This window comes from Suricata suricatta, chromosome 1 (genome assembly GCF_006229205.1).
Source record: "Suricata suricatta isolate VVHF042 chromosome 1, meerkat_22Aug2017_6uvM2_HiC, whole genome shotgun sequence".
NCBI classification, from domain to species: domain Eukaryota; kingdom Metazoa; phylum Chordata; class Mammalia; order Carnivora; family Herpestidae; genus Suricata; species Suricata suricatta.
In genome coordinates this window covers 89,936,624-89,952,325 of record NC_043700.1, presented here as the reverse complement: position 1 = coordinate 89,952,325, position 15,702 = coordinate 89,936,624, and positions in this window count along the sequence as shown.

The following is a 15,702-nucleotide window of genomic DNA, read 5'->3' as shown; positions in this document are numbered from 1 at the left end:
CCCTTCAAATCTGAGACAACACAATTCTCTAACTTTAATTTAGACTGACTTGTTTTTACCTGTTTTCTCCTGGCCAGAGTTGTGCAGGTTCTAAAATAGGAATGACTGTGGTGCTCTGCTGAGTCATTGTTCTTTTAAATTGGGAGGTGCGTGGGTGGCTCAGTGGGTTAAGTATCTGACTTCAGCTCTGGTCATGACCTGGCAGTTCCTGAGTTTGAGCCCCACATCAGGCTTGTGTGCTGACTCCTAGGAGCCTGGAGCCTGCTTCAGATTTTGTGCTCCTTCTCTCTCTGGCCCTTCCCTGCTCACATGCTATCTCTCTCTCGAAAATAAATAAACATTAGAAATATTTTTTAATTAAAAAAATAAATGGTGACTTTTCTTTGACTTCTTGTGGTCAGAAGGGTTTCAGACAGCTGAAAGCTTTCTTTCATTAGAGAAACATTCCTACTTGTGGCATCTCTTTCCAGTTGGCGGGTCTTGATATTCTTTCTGTGCCTCATGTTTGCATTCACCAACCTTTTCTCATCATGGGCATCATAGCAACTTCTCTGGTTCTCTAGAGAATTGACAATTTCCTCATTCATCTAAGTTACTTCTCCTGAAATTGTTAAGGAGGTAGAGAGAATAAGATCTGATATATTCTAAATGTCAATATTATTATCCATTGCTCAGAAAGGTTAGAAATTTCCTTCTCTCTCTTATAAGTTTATCAAGTCACATATTGCTGCCGCATTGACTGTTTCTTAAGGAGTATGTGCCTCAAGGTACACTCCAGGCACATGTTTTCTGTTATTTCTGTTATTTGGCCTTGTGTATCAGTCTAGCTCCAAGATGGCCCACTCAAATTAGGATAATTCAAGGCAGGTTTAATTAAGATACTATTTGTGACGGTGTGGGGAGTGTGTAAGGAAAGAACAAGGGACAATGCACTACTTGGGGACTATCGTGGATCAGGCCTGAAGGGAGGAGGGAGGAGGCAGTTACTACCACCTGGAAGGAGAGTCCTGTAGAGTTAACTGCCTTGAGAGGAGGAGCTCTGACCTAAGGCTGAAGCTGAAATGCGGTCTGAGGCAATGCAGCAGGAACCAGGAGAACGAACACCTGACTCTGTGATCTGATCCTTCTCTCTTCCCTGCTGCAGACACCCCCCTTCCCATTTTATATACTGTAGTCTCTGAGGCTACAGGCAGAGTTTGCATCTAATGAAAACTCTTCTGCTTTCATAGGATAGCCCTCCACATTCTTTCTTTGATGTAGTTTACAAGGTCAGGCTCCTGGAGCCAAGAAGAACCTGGTAAAGCAAGAATCCAAAGGGGAAAATGGCAGGTTTCTGGCACCCAATATTTGCCTGCTCTGGCAGCATGGGTGGAACATTGGGGGTGACTTAATTAAACACACTTATTCTCCTTGAATGTCTAGAGCAGGCTGTTTTGGATCCCTTTCCCCTTGAACCTTTTGTTTATGCTTCTCTCACCAAAAGTTCCATTCTCCAGCACCTTTTACTTCCTTACTGGTCCTGAGAGGCCCCTTTTATTTCCTTGATGAGCTCTGTTGCAACAGGTTCACTTTTCCCAGGGGGTAGGCGGCTGTCTTTAGTTTTTCCTTTGACTTTGGATTGAAGAACCCACAGCCATCCTGAAATTCTCAAGAGAATCTAATACCTTGAGACTGTGCTAAGAAAAGACCTGAAAACAGTACTATAATATGAACTTCCATTTACTTCTACTGGCTTTAATGTTATGTTGTCTCTTGTGGAAGATAAGTCCATCTTCTTCCTTTTATATTCTTATTAGGAAATGCTCATTTTGAAGAGGTGTTGGCTAACATTACTACCTCTGTTGGATATTAAAGCCTTTGTTTGGCATTTGCTTCTTTCTTACATATTGCTGAGTGAGAAATCAGAATATTCAACCCTGCAAACCCAGGGCAAGAGTTTGGTCTGTAATGTCACATAAAATGCCATGTTGAAAGTCATAGTACAATTTTAAAAGTAGAAGTCTTTAACATTTTTTTTTGGTAGATCTGAGAGAAACCATGGCTGTTTTCAAGAACTAGATGGGAATTAGTTGTTTGATAAATAAAAATAAGCATAGTAGACTAGAAAAGGTTTTGAGAAAAGTACATGAAAGATGGCATAGAATGTATAAGCACCCTCTCTCTTCCCTTTTTCTATTAGCCCTGCTCAATATAACCAGAAAACTAATGCTCTAAGGATGGCATTAATATTCTTTTGGTCTTGGTAGGATTGGATGAATTAATAACATTTTGCATACATTAGTGTGTATATTATTAGTACAAAATTAGAAATTGAAAGGTATTTTACCCTGCAACATGATACAGAAAAAATAATTGTACTTGATTTTGTATTTTAAAAAAGATTTAAATAGGTCACTGGCAAGCTATTTTTCTTTTTAACTGAGGTCTGGGGTTGGCAAACTTTTATGTAAAGGACTGGATAGTAAATATTTTAGACTGTGCAGGCCAGATGGTCTCTGTCACAATTACTCAATTCTGTCATTGTAGCTGAAAGACCACCATACACAGCACATAAATAAGTGGGTATGGCTGTATCACACTTATATGTTATTTACAAAAACAGGCATGGGCTAGACTTGGTCTGCAAATTATAATTTGTGGACTCTTGGGCTAGATGTAAACATTTTTTTTTGTCTACCATTTCTAAAATTTTATATACTAATGACCTTGGCAAAATTGGATAAACATTAGATGTTTTATTAAGTCAGAGTTACGTGGTATTTCACAGGTGTTCAAAATGCTAGGAGCGTATCCCATCCCTAGCAGTGACCACGTTGAGAGAATGACACCTCTGTAGGTCCTGTCACATTTTAAAGATACCCTGGAACATATGATGACTTCCTGATTTCAAAACAAAACATTAAGTGCTCTTATGCACAGGCACACACACACAATAATGATGAAGAGGAAGGAGAAAACTTTTCGTAGTGACAGAAATGCTTATGACATAGATTGTGGTGATGTTTTTACAGCCATGTATTTATCTCCAAACTCACCAAGTTGTATGCATTAAATATTTATAGATTTTTGTATGTCAATAACACCCGAATAAACTGGTTAACAAAAAGAGGACCTAAGCTCCTGAATGGCTGACTGGTTGAGCATCTGACTCTTGATTTCAGCTCAGGTCAGAATCCCAGGGTCATGGGATGAAGCCCTGTGCTAAGCTCCTTGCTAAACGTGGAACCTGCTTAACATTCTTTCTCTCCCTCTGCCCCCCTAACCCTGCTGACAAGTGCGTACCTGCTCTTTCTCTCAAGGAAAAATAAATAAATAAAGGACCTGAGGACTTATTCCAAAAAAGAAAAACAACAACCAAAAACCCTAAATATGCTCTTGGCAAATAATAAAAAAAGGTATCAATGTGACCCATGCATTGAGTACATGGAAACATACCTTTCATCTTATTTGAAATGGATCTGTCAAAGAACTGAGAAGCTGTACTGTATTAGTAGGGGAAGTTTTTCTCTAATTTGAGAAGAATGGATTTAAATCAATCATGAGTGGAAAATAAAGCCATGATTCTTATTCAGTTATTCTTATTTTTTTCTTGCCTTTGTTAATGCTCCTCAGCCAAAGACCACCAAGAACACATACGTCATTGAACAAGTGGGTTTATTACTAACTGAAGCTAGAGACAACAGACATCATGGGTATTGACCAAGACAATTTTAACATTTCCCTCAGCTTGGCTGACGTGCAGACAGGTTTCTTTCTGACTATAGACCCCTGACTTCTTTTCATTAAAGTATTTACTTTAGAAAACTTACTATTATATATTTTATAAATTCTTTATCTGCCCTTTGGATCTAAATCTCCTCCCAGATTCTTGCCAGTTTTATAACCAGAAATATATTTCTCAAGGACCTGGGGGCTATTCTTCTGAAATGGAATCATCAAGGAAGATTGTGTCCTTTCCTGGTCTCTTTGGGATAGGCGCCTAACTTCAATAAAGCACCAATAGCAAACACAGATGGTCTAATCATATTGATCAGCCTCCTATTAATGTCCTCCAGTAATTTTCTGCTAGCTGGACCCAGGCTAAAAACTTACCTGCTTTGGGGTGCCTGGGTGGCTCTGTTGGTTACGCGGCCAACTTTGGCTTAGGTCATGATCTTGTGGTTCTTGAGTTCAAGTCCTACGTCAGGCTCTATGCTGACAGCTCAGAGCCTGGAGCCTGCTTTAGATTCTGTGTCTCCTTCTCTCTCTGCCCTTCTCCTGATCATGCTCTGTCTCTCTGTCTCTTGAAAATAAACATTAAAAAATTTATGATTCATTGGTACGAATGAATATAGCTAATGTTCATTAATTTAAAAAAACGTACTTGCTTTTTGTTTTAGTGGAGCTGAATTGAATCTCTCTCCCCTATTGCAGTAATCTTGAATAAAATCCTCCCTGCCCATTTAACTCCATTGGTGCAATTTTCCTTTGTCTTTTTCTTTCCTTTGATTTTTTACAGTAATAATAGAACTGCATTGTCAGTTTGCTTTTTTCTTTAAGTTTTGAAGTTTAAAAACTTTTTAATTTTAATCTTCCAGTGGTCATCACCATGAATGCACTTCTATTTAACCCATCACCTCACCCACCTCCCCTCTGGTAGCCATCAGTTGGTTCTGATGTTGATGTTTTCTGAGGCTGTTTATATCTAACAGGAGAACAAAATGACCTGTGAGCATCAGAGCAGCTTGTAATAACATTGAGGCTTACATGTGAGTTCTAAACAGCTTCCAGATGTGGAGAGCTCCTTTTTTCCTTTTCTCCTTTGTTACAAAAGAAGGGATATATTGCTGGTATAAATGTGAAGCTTTTAGAGAGTTAGGACAAAATAATGGTTTTGAAATTCATAGTTTCAGAAGACCAGAAGGGTCCATTCAGAGATATATACACAAACATACATATTATTGCTTTCTCTCTTTCTCTTTTATTTTCATTATAGCAATAGTATCTCATTAATTATGGTACTAATGAACTAGGAAAAAGCTTTACCTTAAGTAGTGGTATGAGTAAAATGCTCTTAAGTAATTACAAGATCCAAGGCTATTTTATATAGTTACCATATATTCTTGATCAATCAATGTGTTTTGAGTTGGATAACTGGCAAGTTTAGGATTTGTTTTACATGGGAATGAAGGTCCTATTGTAGCCATTGGTCACACACACAGAGTTAAGACACTTTCTTTCCAGGAAGCAGCTTTATTCCCACAAGCTCATCTATTTTTGTTGAGTTAAACAATCACTCTATTCAACAGGGAGTAGGCTGCTGGTGAGATGAAGCTCTCTTGGTTGAACTATATACCAGAGACTGGATTGTGAGTGGACTATACTGAACCTTCAAGGCCCATTCTTTTTGTTTTTTCTAATTTTTTAATGTTTATTTATTTTTGAGACAGAACAAGACAGAGCTTGAGGTGGGGAGGGGCAGAAAGAGATGAAGACACAGAATTTGAAGCAGACTCCAGGCTCTGAGCTGTTAGCACAGTCTGACACAGGGCTTGAACCCACCAACTGTGAGATCATAACCTGAGCCGAAGTGGGACACTTAACAGACTGAGCCACCCAGGTGCCCCGGCCCATTCTTTGTTGAGAATTCATTTGGTCAGCTGACTCAGTAGGCTCACTTTGATCTTGGTGGAAATTTCTTCTTAGTCTAGTGGATCCTTCATTAATCATGTAAAAGACACCTTGATATCTAATCTACATAAATTAGGTTTAAAAGAATAAGATTTACTTAATCATTCAAAAGTATTTACTGAGCATCTCCTATATAGCAGATACTATCTTAAATACTGGTAAAGTGGTAAACCAAAACATATTCTCTTAGATCTTAGCATTTATGGAGACAAAGAACAAACAAATCAATAAATAGTATGGCAAGTATTATGAATGGAAACAAGAATTGGAAATAATACATTGGAAGAGAGGAGTATAGAATTAGTTCTTTGAAAGAGCTGAATTTAAACTGAAATCTAAAAGTTGAGAAAAATTATGCAAAGATTGAAGTGGAGAACTAGTTTTTTTTTTTTTTTTACTCCTTTTCATAGTTGATCCATTGACATAGGTTTAACTAATAGATTTAACTAAATAGATTTAACATAGCCTAATGCCATTGTTTTGTTTTATTTATACAATATTTGCTTGTTTGGCTGGGTCTGTGACCCTCATTAAATTTTGTTCTTTTACATTTATACCTACATTTTTATTAATATAGTTGTTGTTACAGTGTGATGGATAATATCTGATAAATAGATATTGCCTGTAAGTTGTGAAGCTGGGATATTTAACCTGTCTTACTTTTGGGGATTCAGTTAGTTTTCTATGGTGTTAAGGACAGTTTTCTTTTCATTGGAGTTTCTGACAATGAGAAGTACCATCCTGTATTTGTAGGTTTGATATATAGGTTAAGTTCCAACAGCTTATCACATTTTTATATAGATCAGTACAGCTAGGCAAAACATGAAACCATGGTTCCTGGTCGGTTTAAATCTTTTTGTCATTTCCAATGTCCTGTTGACAAGTTTAGGAGCTGTCTATTGGCAGAGAGAGAGGAGGGGAGAATAAAGCAGGGGAGACAAGAGAAGAGAAACCTCTGAGTCTTTTTCTTTTCTCTCTTTCAGTCTTTTTAAGTAGCATGACCATAATTTATTTCCTCTAATTCTAAATCTTGCTATCAGTTGGGATTCTCTGTCTTCTTCACTTTGCACAACCCAATAGTCACTGAATTTGTTCACTCAATCTGTTTTTGCTCTTTTTCTTTCTATCTTGACATCTCTATCTCGAGTAGGTATTACTGTATATGCTGTCCAATAGGAGAGTAATTAGCCTTAAGTGGCAATTTAAATTTCAATTTAATAAAAAGACATCAGTTCCTCAGTTGCTACCTTTTTAAGTACTCAAAAGCAACATGTTGCTTGTGGCTACCATATTGGTAGAACATTAACAGCATTGCAGAAAGTTCTAGTGGACAGTGTTGCCCCAGACAAATACAGGAGCCTCTCTGCTTATAAACTGTGTGAGTTCTCAGGCAAAGCCAATCCTATCGAATCCTATTTCTTGCTGCCAAAATGGATCTTTTTAAAGGACTGATTTAGCTATTTTGCCTCCTTGATCAAAAATCTTTAATGGGTTTCTCATTAACTTCAGAACAAAATTCAAACTCCTGATCCTTATATTCATTCATAATGCTCTAAATCTAATCCTGGTGTCCACTCATGCAACTAGAGAATATCATTTTTTAAAATCAGTGTACTTAGTTCTGGCAAAGGTGATAGCGAAACTGATATTCTCACATGCTGCTGATAGATTGGCATCTTTTTACAAATAAATATGGCAAATGTTATAAGATTTGTCAAAGGAGTATACCATTTACTTTAGCAATTTCACTTCTGATAATCTGATCTTTAAGAACTAGCTAAAGGGGCGCCTGGGTGGCTCAGTCGGTTAAGCCTCCGACTATGGCTCAGGTCATGATTGCACGGTCATGGGTTCGAGCCCTGCGTCAGGCTCTGTGCTGACAGCTAGCTCAGAGCCTGGAGCCTGCTTCTGGTTCTTTGTCTCCTTCTCTCTCTGCCCCTCCCCCTCTCGCACTCTGTCTCTCTTTGTATCAAAAATAAATTAAAAAACATTAAAAATTAAAAAAAAGAACTAGCTAGAGATGTAGTCAGAGATATGTGCAGACAAGTATCCATCATACCTTAAAATTTGGGAAAATTTTGAAGTACTATTGATTCTCAACTGTTAGGGTCATGCTTAAATCAATTATGCTGGATCTTTACCATTCATTGAATCTCAACTTTGTAACTTTGATACCAAAAAAATATTTATAGCTTCATTTCCTGCCACTCCATTCATTTGTCTATTACTTCTCTATTTCAGGTACATCAAATACTTAAACGAAACTTTTTTTTTTTGTAAGCTGTTCTGTCTGTTTGGAATGTTTTCTCAGTCCAGATCACCAAGTGTCCACTGATGTTTTAAAACTAGCTCAGAGTTCACCTCCTTCATGAATTCTTCATATACATTGTCCACCAGAGATAATAGTTCCTTTCTTCTTGCTTCTATGGTATTTGTATAACATTTATAATATTATATTTGCAATCCATTTATCTCTCCAACTCTCTCACAAAACATAAAATAATAAAGGCTAGTATAATGTTTTTTTAAAAAATCTATCATTTTTGGGGTGCTTGGGCGGTGGGTGGTTCCATGGTTAAGCATTCTACTTGGACTCAGGTCATGATCTTATAGTTTGAGCCCTTCATTGGGCTCTGAGCTGTCAGCTTAGAGCCTGGAGCCTGCTTCAGATTCCGTGTCTCCCTCTCTCTCGGCCCCTCTCCTTCTCATGCTCTGTCTCTGTCTCTCAAAAATGAGTAAACATTAAAAATTTTTTAATGTATCATTGACCTTTTAGTATGTGACACAAGTGCCCATTTTTGGTACTAAGTAATGTTTCTAAATAAATGAATGCAGAGAAGATAAATACAACTGTAATCATTAATGCCTGGAGGAGTTTAGTTAACACTGTAAGGTGCCTCCCCCCACCTTTTAAAGATCAAGTTGGGAAAATCAATGTGGGAAAAGAAGAGACAACCATAGAAATGAACTGGAGGAATGTCAAAGGTTTAATTTTGTATTATTGTTAATGTTAATCCTCTTCAGGCTGTGTAAACTTTGTTCAGTTAAGCAAATATGCCAGAAGACAAAGATTTTATATTTGCTGGGAAATTCACAGTTGCAAATGCCTGTGTATTTTCAGTGTCCTTAGGAACCTTAGCAAATAACTGACAGATTTGCATTTTCCTTCCACCTAGAGTGAAAGGTCTCTAGGTCCCTTACTGAACAATGACATTAAATAAATACTTAGAATATAGGCACAGAGTTGGTAGAAGGGATTTGGGTTGATCTTTGGTTTTGGAATAGATTACTCACTGATACTGTAGCCCAGTAAAGAGAATAAAGCTGAAATTACATTTATAATTATATTTATACTTACTCCATATGCACTGTTAACACAAGGTTTTATAAATCATGACTTTTATATATCAGACATGTCATGTAATTTTGTAACAGATCTTCAACTCAAAGTGAAGCAAATGCATGTAGTGGGAGAAAAAAGGAAGAAAGAATCCTAATATGTAACCAGCAGTAGCTTAAAAAATTACATTGAAAAATTCATGCATAGTATTTTCCACCAAATCACCCAATTTTATAGCATATATTTAGGGAACAGGAACACTAAATTCATCAAACTTATCTAATTTTGGATGCTTCATAAATAAATAATGAAAAAGTTGAGAAATCCAAATCTCCTTTCCACATATTTATCTATATACACTTATACTTTTAAGAATTTACATAATAATTTATGTGGGGAAAGGCTCTGCAGGGATTTTTGTCATCAATCCTTGTCAAAGCACTTTGACTTTAGCCAAATTTATGAATTTTGCCTTACATATGGTTAAAAAGGAGATAGAAAGATGGTGATTTCCTAAAAGTGACAAATCAAGATACTAGAAACTTGAGTGGAAAAAAACTCTTGATCTCCACTTGAAACAAGGATTTTTGAATATCCAGAAGCCAGTGTTATTAGAAACCAGGAGTGTTATCAATAAGAATGGTACAGAGACAGAGGTGGTAAGGTCCATGAAGTCCTGGGGTGATATATAGATGTGAGCAGAGTTTACTGAAAGGATGGTGTGACCATTGTTGTTGATAACCTTTGCTGGATGGAACAAACATTTATTTGTCTATTTCTGATTTCTGATCAGTTTTTAGTTATTAATTGTTTTAATTGTATGTTTGTAATAAAACAGAAGGACACAGTTTCTGATTTTTTTAATTTCTTAAAATAAATTACTTGGTCTTGGTGTATCAAAGTCATATCATTCCCAAATAAGAGACATCTGCTCCACATGGTGACAGTAATACTTGGAAGATGAAGAAAAAAATGCTTGACTAGATTCTTCAAATTCTAGTTAAGAAGTAGCTCCAGGCTCAAATAGGTGGCTACAGAAGCCTTTTCCCAATTAAGGCAAGAAGTTAATTTCCTTCTCATGGGAGCATGTGGGCCCAGTGGGTCCTTCTGCTGGAGAACACATCCACGTGGCTGGAGATAACTGCCATAGACTTTGTCTTAAGTTGAGTCATTGTACTCACCGAAACACGGTTCTCCCAGGCATAGTGATTCTCTGAAGGAGACTACTGAGCAACTTGGAGAGTTCTTAGGGCATTCAGAAATTTCTAGTGAATTTGTGTTGCGTAGTCTTGGCCCACTTTAGAAAAATAATATAGTGTATTTTTGCTTCTAAATACATTTGATATTCATTACATTTTCTCAGCCTCGATCCTAGAACTAGGTGACAATTTACCTTAGCAAGAGTCCTCTATTTCTTTTTATGCATTGCTTTTTTGGAAAGAGGCAAAATCACTTTGCTGACAAAGTAATTTCTAAAACTTGTCTAAACTGCATTTGCTGATGCAACCAGGTTATACTTTTCACTAAATAGTTCCCCAAATTTTGGTTTTGGTATTAAGTTATTTCTTCTTTTATAACCATCTAGTCTGCATGATTTATGTTATCTGCATTATCTCCCGATGATGGTTTTTTTTTCATCAAGAAACAAACTTCTTTTTGGTTCCCTAAGTTTTTTTTTTGGTCTTTTAAATTTATACTTTCTCCCTCTTTGCTATTTAAATATCTAAAATGAGTGATATCACACTCTTTATAGATGTAAACTGTCTTCCAAGTAATCTACCTTCATTAGTTAAAGCAAAGAGCCCTCATTCATTTAAGTATGGCTCACTACTCTGATCAATTTCTCAGTTAGACTCTACATAGCTCCCAGGAACATTTTCACTCAGGTTTCTTAGGCATCTTTTCTTTTCTTTTCTTAACTGTAGGGAATAAAAAAAGTTAAAAGTTCTCAAGTTGAGTATAATTTTAATACATGTACAGTACAGAACATTGTTACACATCTTAGGTTGACTGATCAAGCACACATACAGAATGCAGACAAATGATCCTTTAACCCAGTGTTAACCAGGATGAAGGAAGTGGGAGCCTATGACGGAGTTCCAGAGTGTCCCCCTTCCATTCTTTAGGATTTCCCTCAGTTCCTTAGAGTGTAAGTGTACTTCAATCTCAGTGCCTAGGGCTTCCCATGTGGCTTTTCAGCGGTGAGTAGGGTAGAACACATTTAGTTCTTTAAAATAGTTCTCTTTTCTACCAGTCTTCTGTGGTATTGTTTTTTTATGATTTAAATGTATCTACTTTCTCTATAGATGAGCCTAGGGCCATGGGGGAACAAGTTTGGATCACATTGATTAACTAGAAGACAATTAGAACATTCACACTGCAATTCTGATTACTTTGCAACAGATCCCTGTATGTGAATTAAACAATGGTTCTATCTCCTCATTATTAATATTTGACCAGTTCTGCCACCTTAACTTTGATTTTGATATATGCCCAGATTCAAAAAGGAAGATGAGGGAAAAAGGAGTCATATTTATAACACTTTCCTTCTGTGGGTATACCTTTTGAGTACTTGAAATTAGGACTGGCCATTTTCATGTTAATGGGTAGAGAAGCCTGCTGAATTGAGTTGTCTTAAATTAATTTAAGGAGTATATGGTATCACTTCCTTGCTTAAAACTCTCTAATGGCTGTCACACCAACAATGGAATCCAGTCTTCATGACAATCTGCATAACCAAACATAATCTTATCCCCAACTTTCTCTCCAGTCTCATTTCTCACCACACTTGCTTGAACATTCTTCTCTGGCTGTTAGAGCAATTGCAATTCTTTGAGTATATCCAATGTGATCCTGTCTAAGTCTCAGTACTTGCTAATCCCTTTGCTCACTTTTCTTCCAGATATTTACCTCATGTCTCCTAGAAGAGGTATTCCAGACTAAGATAGCATTTTCATATAACTTTTTGTTAGCTGAGGTTCTGTTACATAAACCCCCAGTGTAGGGATTTCATTGTATATACACTATCATATTCCCCAGTGTCTAGAACAATGCCTGACTCATAGGAATTAGTCAATAAATATTAACTAATTTTTATTTTATTACTGAGTTATTATATTGGCTGATACTGTACCTAATAAATGGGCTTTGGTTGTAGTTGGTAATTCTTCAGAAATGCTTGGGTCCTGAGGGTGATTTAGATACCTTGGAAGGATATAAAGAGTACATTTTATTAGAGCATAGTTCTTAATGGTCCGAGATGGTAGAGAATATTAAAGCAAAATATGACACATAATCTTAGTTCATTGGAAAAAAAATCAATGTGACACATCTTTAGTCTGTTATAGCCTGTGATCCATTGAAATAAGTTTCCATTAATCTTTTGTTTTTAATAACTGTCATCTGAAACATGGGTGACATAGCATGATGACAGCTTTCTTTACCTCCAGCAGTCAGGAATGAGTAGTTCCTGGGATGAGCATTTTTCCATTCTAGGATGATGTTTTGGGAGTGGAAGATTTACTTTTTTTTAGAGGCTCCTTGCTTTCATCCATTCTGACCAAGAGATAGATTTAAGAGGTAGTTACCATGGAAAGTGTTTGAATTATTGAGGATCAAATAGTTTAATGCACATCATACTCAAACGTATCTGTAACTAGTGAAATTTAGTAACATTTATTTAAAAATTAACAGACACTTCTGTAATAGCAAGCTTCTATAGCTGGTACATGGGTTTTCTAATTCATGCATACAATGACTTCTCTTCATGTTTTTGTAGAAGGCTCACATGACCATTAGTATCTATTTTAGAGCAAGGGGAAAAGAAGGCAGGCAGGGACAGCTGCTGTGACTGTAATATTCCCAAACAGAAGAGAATGTTTTCATATGCAGCTAAAGTGTTAGGACTTGCAGACTGGAAATTGCTCTGTCAAGATTGACCTCCTTTGGCATATTTCCTCTGCATTATTATGCTTGCAGTGTCTCTGTCTTTTTCTTTGACTTGAGGTGGAGTACCACGTAACGTTTCTGGAAACATAGCCATGCTCACACAATGGTGGCAAGTAGAAAAGGAAAGCTGTTTTGTACCACAAAATTTCCTATGGATTTAAACACATCAAATTTTCCTTGGGATTCTGATATAAAGTTAATTTAGTTAAATAGAAGTTACAAGTACTATTAACTGACTTGAAAAAAAATATTGTAACTCGTATTCCTTTCCATTGTAATTTCTTTTGTGAGCATGAACTTCATCTCACTAACAACATTAAACTGCCATGTGTAGATTTCAATTAGATCCCAATTTTGACTAATAAGTGTGGCTTTTTATATATTTGAGAAAAAAACCCCATCTTATTTCAATAAATTACAATCTGCACAGCATCTCAGCAGGTCCAACATTATTTTGGTCTTTTTCCTTTAGTTGCAACTGTAATCCATATTCTTAAAGTTAGGAACATGCCTGCAATCAGGTCATTAGTGGATTTGGTCATTATGTTCAAATTATACATTAATTTTACCTGAATTGCTTGGAGCTAAGAAACAAAACAAAACAAAACAAAAAACCCTGCTCTTATATGTGCTGCCTTAAAGGTTATTGAATTCAATTGTATTGAGATAATAGTTTTAAATTAACATTCATATTGAACTTTACAGATGTACAGTTCTTAAATTATTGAAACTGGTTACTCAACTCATAGAGGTGACATCCCAACTAGATCTTTTTGCCTCCAGCTTTTCTCTTCTCTCTTATTCATTAGCTTGTCACCAAAATTGTTTCTCTAAGTCATGGATTGTCTATATGTCTTCCTGTTTGGAAATTTGGGATAACTTCCAGCTTACAGAATTGTTCAAACCCCTTTAATTAGTTGTCAAGACTATTTATAATGTCAGATTAACTTATCTTTTTAACCTCAACTCCTGCATGCACTCAGCTTCTCCCAAACCTACTTTTTACACACTAATCTTAACCAATAAGCCATAATTTTCTAGTCATGCACACACTTCCATATCTCGCGAATTGTGCTCCTGCTTTTCCCCGTTTGACATGAGCTTCCTCCCCTTCTTAAGTTGGTTAAATCCAACTCAACCAATATGTCACTTTTTCTTGCAGCTTACCTTCCAGGCTTTCCCTTATCCTTCGAAGTTATGATTGTCTTCTTTCATATTCAGCATAAAGAGAGGAGCATTACTAAAAAGTAAGTAATCATAAACTACATTTTCCCCATGTACCAAGTAAGCTATTGAACCTATAGTTTTTTAAGGGTATTCTATTTATTTTAAACTGAAAAACCTTCATTAAGTGAATTCTATGCAAAATCTGGGCTCTGCTACTTATGTGTGTAGAACGCGCCCAGTAGGATTTGTTCAAGTTGGCTGTGGACTATTAGGCCTGTGAATCGCAAAAACTGCAATATCTGCCAGCTTGTAGAGAGGCCGTTCACACAGAATTCTCAGGGCCAATTGCTGGGCTGAGCCTAGGTGCCCTGACTTCCCTGGAAAATGACCCTAGCTGTGGCCCTGGTCTCACAGGCACATCCTCATCTGCCCACCTGCCCGTGTAGAAGAAATTATGTGTGATATGTGCTATGATAGAGGAAGCAACGAGACACACAGGGATGGGTTTAGAGGCGTAGGGAATGCTTCCAAAAGGAAAGATCATTAACTTGAGAGTTGAAGTAGGAGTCAGTTTAGCAGTCAGGAAAAAAAAAATTAGCACTAGGAAGGAGAGACTCTTAGATAGATGAAGGAAACCAGGAAGTACAAGACCCCAGAGAAGAAAAAGTACCTCAGGACAGCTGGAGCCAGCTGTGCATGTGCGCACGCGGGTGTCCGTGCATGGGAGCCCATGTGTGATGATGGCTTCCCCGGCAGAGAGAACACGGAATGGAAGAGGCTAAATGTTCTAAGGAAGATCAGTTCAGTAGTCACATACTTTCTATGAAAGCAGCTTTTAGACATTAATGTTTTCTTACCTAGTTATTTTTAGGGTTCTTTCAAACAGCACGTAATGAGTGCCTACTATGTGTAAGACAGTGTATTACATGTTGCAGAGTACGAAAAGAATTTTGTGATCTTATAAAAATATAAGGGATATAAAGCCTACATACAAATAATTATAATACAAGGTGGAAAGTGATAAGTGCCATATGAGAGATAAAAATAAAATGCTAAGGGAGTTCAGAGGAGGCAGAATTCACACATTTATGTGTGGCTGACCTATTTTTACTAACACTATGATAATCTTAGCTATGCGACTCAGCTCAACCATGGTGATGTTAATTTTACAACTACTTTGACCTTCTGTAGGGGACAGTCTTTATCAAAATATCCTATTTGTAAGATGAACTTGGTCCAAGTACTGAGTGTCTGCAGGCTGACAGACTAATGGCATCAAAGCAGGAGCATTTCAGTGGGTTTAAGCTCTAGATGAGTAACAGTAACAGAAATGGAGGCTTAAAATTAGTCAAATTTGTATTAAGTGTGAGTCAGTGCAGAATTTTAATCACTGGTAATGGACAAAGGGAATATTTAATTATTTAAATTATTATTAATGTATAAACTGTAGGGTTTTTTTTCCCTGGGTACAATTGCTAATGCTCTGCCTATGGAAGAAACAATATATGAAGAGACATCCTTTCCTTTAATGTAGGACTCCTTCCATACACACCCTTTGAACAAGTGCCACCAAACTA